General features: G+C 32.5%; 1 protein-coding gene across 1 annotated transcript in view; it reads right to left on the minus strand.

Moving 5' to 3' along the window:
* Window positions 1–8,165, minus strand: part of LOC115237211 (solute carrier organic anion transporter family member 5A1) — a 29,459-nt gene that overhangs the window by 20,110 nt on the left and 1,184 nt on the right. The window lies entirely within an intron of this gene.

Genomic DNA, 8,165 nt, shown 5'->3' on the forward strand with positions numbered 1-8,165 from the left:
TCCTATAAATTTGGTTAACATGAATAAAAAAAATTGCGCCAAATAAGAAAATTTTTAATTAATAATTTATTTTTTATTTTTTTAAATTAAATTAAATTAAATTCTTTTTTAAAACAATCCATCATATTTTCTTTATGTTACGTATTTCATAATAGCTGCTTTGAGATTTAATTTAACTCTAATAATGAACTCCTGAGTCCGTAATGCCTATGTATGTTTTTCTTTCAATTTTTTTTTTTTTATATATATACAGAAATGGCCGAATTTTTCTAGTCAGCTCCACCTCCTAAAAAAAGTTCGTATAAAACGAGGTCAGACACCAGCCATTAAGAAAAAAGAAAAGGCCAATATATCGCTGATTATCAGTGAGTACAAGAGTTCACTTTACACACGCAATCTATGATAAGTTTAATTGCATATATCAAATAGATATGATGGCAAATAATTACTGTATTTTATAAATTTTTTTCTGCGACATTCGCCTTTTTGCTCTTTCTCAATAAATGTTGCTCTATGTTTATACACTTTCTTCTTCGTTTTATCCTTCATTTGCGTAGATTATTTTATTGCCCCAAAGAAATGATTTTTCACGTTGGAAAATAAATAAATAAGTAAATTCCAGCATCCCTTCTTACATCAATCTTACGGTTGAGAGAAAATAGGAGGGATACTGGAACTTATTTATTCATTTGTTTCTTTTTCAAAGCAAAAAATAGTCTCTTTGGCGTACAAATTAAAAGTTTTCTTCTGAGATGTCAAATATTTATATTTTGTGACATCTTAAATATATATGTGTGTGTGTGTATATATATCTATAAATTATATATACCCTATATCTCTTAAAACTGCGATAATATATTGAGTATTTGTTCCATAAAAATTCATTCAATAATTAAACTGCAAGTCTGCATCGATTAATATTTGACGATAATCACATTCCTACCGTTCATGGCAAAGTAAGCTTAGGCGTGCAAACTCCCGCGCGCGTTACTCTCTTATGTTTTTTTTAGATTATTGATCGTGTGCGTCCTTGATTTCGTTCCGATGAAAAATTGAAGGGAGTGTATGGCCTGATAGTATAGATCGACAAATTCAAAGTCAGGGGTACTGTCGATACCATAAGATCGCGCCGATTTATTTACACGTGGACAGCGAGTTGTTTACAACAGCTGTGTACAGCGAGAGATTTACAGTAGTACGAATCGATTTCTTATCTAAGCAACAAACTCATCTTTCATCGTGCATTTCTATGACGCATGTGAGACCGTTCCTCGTTTATCAAATAGAAAAATTATCACTGCATTAGCACTGCAACTAGCAAATCATACTGATGGAAAATATCTGACAATCGAATCTAGTTTCAAAATTAAACAAGAAATAATATATATAGTGTATGCATAAGTCAAAGCATCAGAATTCATCAAAGATTATCCGATTGATCGTTTCTATTATTTTTTCTTTGGAAAAGAAGTTGGAAAAACTCGTTTAAATAAGCAAACAAAAAAATGCAAATACGCATCACATACGTGTATTAAGAATGTTTTGGCTGTGCAATAGTAGCAAAAAACTGTCCAAATTTAAAAAAACAAACATATTTCTTACGTTTATACTGTTTGAAAAATCAAATAAATAAATCCGGATTATAAAAGGAATTAAAGTATCACAAAATAATATGATTTTTAACGTCTTCGTAAAAGAAAATAATTGTAATTAATATTTTTCCTAATTTATGACAAAAACTTTTGATCGTGAATACCCCCTGAAATCAACTGCAAGAAACAAAGAAAAACGAGTGATTTTCAGAAAGAGAGAGAGAATATCTTTTAACAAGTTTTTTTAATATATGTGAAAATTTTTATTTCGTTGGCAATGTTTGTTCCTTGTCAAATTTGTCAATAAGTGCTACAATAGCGATTTTCCATAAATATCAATACTAACTTTAAACTTAAATAATTTCCAAACCTTTAAAAGAATTGTGCTCAAGTTTTGCACAGATACTCTGAAGAAATAGTAGAACAGTCTACGAAATTTTCATGCTTTTGACAATGTTTTGACATATGATACATACATCCTTAATTAAATATTAAAATATTGCTTAAAATACAGTCATAAATATGATTTGATTCTTCAATTTACATTCAGATTACAATCTTTCAAAAGAATTAAGATATAAATCGCCAATCGATAAATAATAGATAAAACAAACATTAATGTATAATTGTTTAAAATTTGATTAGATGATAAATTATCTTTTTTAATATATATACAACCGTTTCATAGAATAAATTATTACAAATATATTTGTCAGTTATAAATAAATTAGGGATCATTCTTTTCCATTCGTTATTTATTATTCTAATAATTGATTATCTTCATAGGATATCTTACATGACATTAATTACATCCGTACGAGATAACGTAATCTTTGACACATGCGAAATATAAATACACATATTGCAAAGTGTTTGTCACGCATGGAATGTTCCGCCTTCGGAAGAGGTTCTAATAAAGTGTCTGATTATCGATCGCAAATGAACACATGCTGGGTTTGCACTTTAATATGCTCAATGCAATTAAGAAATTAATCTTGTATTTTTGTTTTAATCGGATTTTTGAATCAGTCGAAAACACCTGAGATTCAATTCTCTCGATCGGATTCATATCTGAACGTGAAAATTACCAACACAGCCGAATAACTCATTACGATCGCAAATTCCAGCACCGGATTACTGTGCACCAAAATTGCCAGACACCAAGGAGCAATGAACTAGAGCATGTACCGTTATACGAAGATTTTCGATCGTTTATTCATTTCAGGCGGCTCGTTTCATCATCTCTCCGTGCATCCGCCGACTCATCGTACAGTATCATATCATCGGAAAATCCTTGTTTTTCTAATAGTTTACGCGTTATTGAATTTTTACGCTTTAAATCTACCTTTTGACATTGACTGAAAAATTTGTGTAAAAAATATATCCGGTAAATTCGCACATTAAATATAATATTAAATATACAAAGTATGAAGATCGCGAGTTTGTTGGCTCACGAAAAAATACTCTTACTGTCTTTATTTTACCTAATCAAAAATATAGCTAATAATCGACGATGGAGCGAATCCTTAAATTAGCGGGGCTCATTTCCGCTCGGGTATATAGGTGCGGAAATGAATGTTGCGGTACGCGGGGCGCCTCATTCGCACGAATCGATCGAACCTGTAAGCTAGGTACTAGATATGACCAAGTCGACTCTATCCTAGTGGTGATACGGCCTAAACTGTCGAGGAATCCATCTATCCTCGCGCGCAGATTAAACGCTGCCTCGCGTGCTGGAAGGTCTTGGAGTTCCTCGCGATAGCTCGGCCACTAGGTCACCCTTTTACCCTTACATTTGTAGGAGCCGCACCGCATGATACTGCAGAGCGATGTTTTGATTTCTCACCGATACGTCATCCCCCTTTTATTGATTTCAACATGCTCGATGTAGTTGAACAAAAAAAAAAAAAAAAGAAAAAAAAAAAAAAGCGCTATTCTATTCATTTCAGGCGGCTCGTTTCATCATCTCTCCGTGCATCCGCCGACTCATCGTACAGTATCATATCATCGGAAAATCCTTGTTTTTCTAATAGTTTACGCGTTATTGAATTTTTACGCTTTAAATCTACCTTTTGACATTGACTGAAAAATTTGTGTAAAAAATATATCCGGTAAATTCGCACATTAAATATAATATTAAATATACAAAGTATGAAGATCGCGAGTTTGTTGGCTCACGAAAAAATACTCTTACTGTCTTTATTTTACCTAATCAAAAATATAGCTAATAATCGACGATGGAGCGAATCCTTAAATTAGCGGGGCTCATTTCCGCTCGGGTATATAGGTGCGGAAATGAATGTTGCGGTACGCGGGGCGCCTCATTCGCACGAATCGATCGAACCTGTAAGCTAGGTACTAGATATGACCAAGTCGACTCTATCCTAGTGGTGATACGGCCTAAACTGTCGAGGAATCCATCTATCCTCGCGCGCAGATTAAACGCTGCCTCGCGTGCTGGAAGGTCTTGGAGTTCCTCGCGATAGCTCGGCCACTAGGTCACCCTTTTACCCTTACATTTGTAGGAGCCGCACCGCATGATACTGCAGAGCGATGTTTTGATTTCTCACCGATACGTCATCCCCCTTTTATTGATTTCAACATGCTCGATGTAGTTGAACAAAAAAAAAAAAAAAAGTAAAAGAAAACAAAGCGCTATTCATTTAAAAAAAAAAAACATACATGCAAGTATTTCTGAAAATAATTTCGTTATATATTACGTTTATTTTTATTAGAATATAAGATATGAGATTTATCGTGAATTCGTGTTAGAGAGAGAGAATTATAGGACATATATTATGGATTATTGAATTACCCCAATACGCGATGCTATATTGTAGATCACGTGAAATTTCAATTCCATTACACAACGTCTACCTTCGTGACAGTAGATTATTTGTCGAATGCAAAAGCGAGAATCTAGGTATAGCTCAGTCAGATCAGAGCATAGTACGCCCTACATTTAAAAAATGATTAGTCTTTTTTTTTTCATGTATTTGTTCATATTTTATGCTTGAGGCTTAATGACATTTAGCTACTGACTTGACGATAGTTTATTGATTAAAAAGAGCACATACAGGTGTATGTGTGTGTGTATTATAATAAGTGAAAGGTCTGTACTGTTACCATCTGCTCGGTATTTTGGGCTTTTGCAATATGGAATACAGGATGGACCCAGATGTTCCAGCCAGACTTTGAGATTTTATAGAAAATTTAATTCTGAATAAAAAGTTTCCTATAAACATGGGTCGAAAAATGTTCCCTTAAAAAGTTAGCGTCCAAAAACTTCTAAAATCACGGTTATTTTATACATTTTTACAAATATCAGGGATGCGTATGCGTACTACATTCGTTTTAATCTCATTTCAAAGATAATTTAATTCTCTACAACTTTAGTCTGGATACTTTTTGTTAAAAAATGCATACTTTTCCTGATATATATAAAAATATATAAAATAACCGTGATTTCAAAAGTTTTTGGGCGCTAACTTTTTAAGGAAGCATTTTTCGACCCATATTTATAGGGAACTTTTTCAGAATTAAATTTCCTGTAAAATCTCAAAGTCTGACCAGAACGTTTGGGCTCGCCCTGTATAAAGCAAACATCGACAAATATATAATCATCTATGCAGGCGAAAGCACTATCACGTACTATCGCGTTCTGGTAAAGTTTTGGCGCTAGAATCAGGTAACAATATAAATATGTACTGCAATGCAGAAAGAATGCGACATTATGATTTGACGGGTTATATAATTCAATGCTATAACAATGACTAATACATGAGCATTTGTATGTTTCATCTTACAAAAATTTTATTACATTTCGAATAAAAATTTTTTATCGCTTTATTGACACATGTCATAAGCCAGACGATTTGATTCGCTAAAACTCCACGTTTTTCTGCCTTCAAGATTTGACAAACAAAATTTAATTATGCACGAGTTTTTCAAAAATTTTTCATTATAAACTTTTTTATTATATAAGATTTACTTTCTTATACCCTTGTTACGTCATGGTAATAATCAAGAAGCAATTTTTTGCCTTCGATATTCCAAGGTAATATTCCTGTCTTTGCTTATTTTTTTCATATGCGCTTTATTAAGATATTTTAATGATATTGGATGGTGTCCAGAAAGTTCTTTGTACAATATTGTTATAGCGCTAATTTCTGATCGTGATCTGATGGTACCAGGCAAAACTATGTACGAACTGATACGTCACGTTTATACGAAATTTTGCATGCACACTCACTCTTAGAATATTATATAGGTATATAATTGCTTCATCTATTAACCTTGATGAGAAATAAAATTGCACGGCAATTAATAAGAATCGGAATCATTATTAATCTCTCCACGAAATGTCAGTTAAGCATACTTTGTAACCAAGGACCAAATAAAGATCCATGCAACGCGTGGGTTCTCGCGTATACGCACTTGAAAGGCCTCATGCCGAGAAGAGAGTACGAACCTTAAGAGAATCTATAACGAATAAAAGACTTATTTTCGAATAGTTTGCATCATGTCAAAGTGAGAGATTATAAAATGTAAGGGAAAATTACAAATAAACATATTTTCGATAAACGATTTTAGTTTCGTTTTACACTAGAACAGTTTACAGATTTCACATTTTTTTAGTGCCAGAAATGCAAACAATTTTTTTAAATTTATTTTGGGGCGCTGAATCCAAATCCGACAAAATAACAAAATGGCCTATGAGGTTAAGTTTTCGAGAAAAACGTGGTTGAAATTCTCAAAAAACGCGTTTTTTATTATTTTTGAAAATTTATAGCAGACGAACCCGATATGCAAGAGACTTCAAACAGAGCTCAAATGAAAGCTTGAACATTATACTTTAATATAAAAATATCGAATCTTCTACCGCAAGTACAATCGAACCTCAGGCGTGCTTTGTTTTTAAATGTAGTCGCACTGTGTCAGGTAGAACGATTGTTCCATGCAATCCGATTGCAAATAAAAGATTCGATATTTTTATATTAAAGTACAATGTTCAAGCTTTCATTTGAGCTCTGTTTGAAGTCTCTTGCATATCGGGTTCGTCTGCTATAAATTTTCAAAAATAATAAAAAACGCGTTTTTTGAGAATTTCAACCACGTTTTTCTCGAAAACTTAACCTCATAGGCCATTTTGTTATTTTGTCGGATTTGGATTCAGCGCCCCAAAATAAATTTAAAAATCATTCGAGCCCAGTCTGAAGTTTCTTGCACATCGGATTCGTCTACGAATTTTCAAAGATGATAAAAAAACACGATTTTTAGAGGTTTCAACTCGTTTTTCTCAAAAATATAAATATTAATATTCAGTTTGATCGATAAACAAATTTATTATTTTACGATACTCGTAAAATTCGATTGGATATATCTGTTATCGTAGAAAGCTCGAAAGAATTTCATTTGACTTCGAGTCAAACGCGCGTTTTAATATCTTGAGGTCAGATATACGAAAGAGATTCGTACATCATTTCATTCCATGTGAACCTTGCATCATTGTTTCAAATATTATACCGTTTTTTTTTTCTCTTCATTGCAAATTTTATCGCGGGATAGAATCTCTCCCATTGTTTGAAGTGTTATTTCAAACGGGGTGATTTTCGTCGCGATATGATTCCAACAATCGCCGCGCTTCGGGAAAACGATATTATTCTTTACGAAGGTCGAAACAGACTAGTTGAACAAATATGCCAAATTTTTCGACGCTCGCATTAAGAAACACCATTCGCATTCGTCTACGAGAAACGCATTACGTAACTGTCGCGATAATGAAATGACTACTCAAGAATCGCACAGCGATATACGTGACTTTCAATTTTAATGGCAATGATCGAAACTTTCCAAAACGAGTTACAAAATCAAGACGAATCACTGAAGCTAATAATCGCTCCCGAATAATATCAATTTTAAATCGCGATCTATAAAAAAAATGCGATTGTTTCCGAAAAGGACTATATATTTATTTAGCTACATATATATAATTTTTCAGACGATATACAGTTTCTAAAACTGGTAATTAATTTCTTTTGATTTATTGGCGTGTAAATATATCGCAGTAAAAGGGATATTTTATTCCTGCAGTGGCTTATGGATGCCTACGTGCGCCAATTATGTCAATTGGCATAATAATTAAAGCCACAATGATCGGAGCAGTTACCTCGACTTTGCATACGGCAAGAAAGATGTATGATTCGTAATACATGCGATTAATATATTATTATTTCGAGGACAAGTTTTTCTTAATAAATTTTCGATAATTACCGAAGTCTTATCGATTCGTTTGGAAACGCCATTGTTCTATCGATTTGTTCAATAAAATTATCATGTACATAATCGTCTGAAAAAGAAAACAGTCCCATAAAAGAGAAAGTAAAAAATAAGCTTACATTCTAAATTTGCGAAAAAAATATATTCTATTCAAAAAATATTCTTGATTTTTTCATCTTGAAAAATAATGTACATTTTTAAGCATAATTATGCGTATTTAAATTTTCTTTCACTTATTACAATTCTATAACCATGTTTAACATATATACAGAAAGTTTTATGTGTATATATATA

This window comes from Formica exsecta, unplaced genomic scaffold (assembly GCF_003651465.1).
Source record: "Formica exsecta isolate Colony F162 unplaced genomic scaffold, ASM365146v1 scaffold282, whole genome shotgun sequence".
Classification (NCBI taxonomy): domain Eukaryota; kingdom Metazoa; phylum Arthropoda; class Insecta; order Hymenoptera; family Formicidae; genus Formica; species Formica exsecta.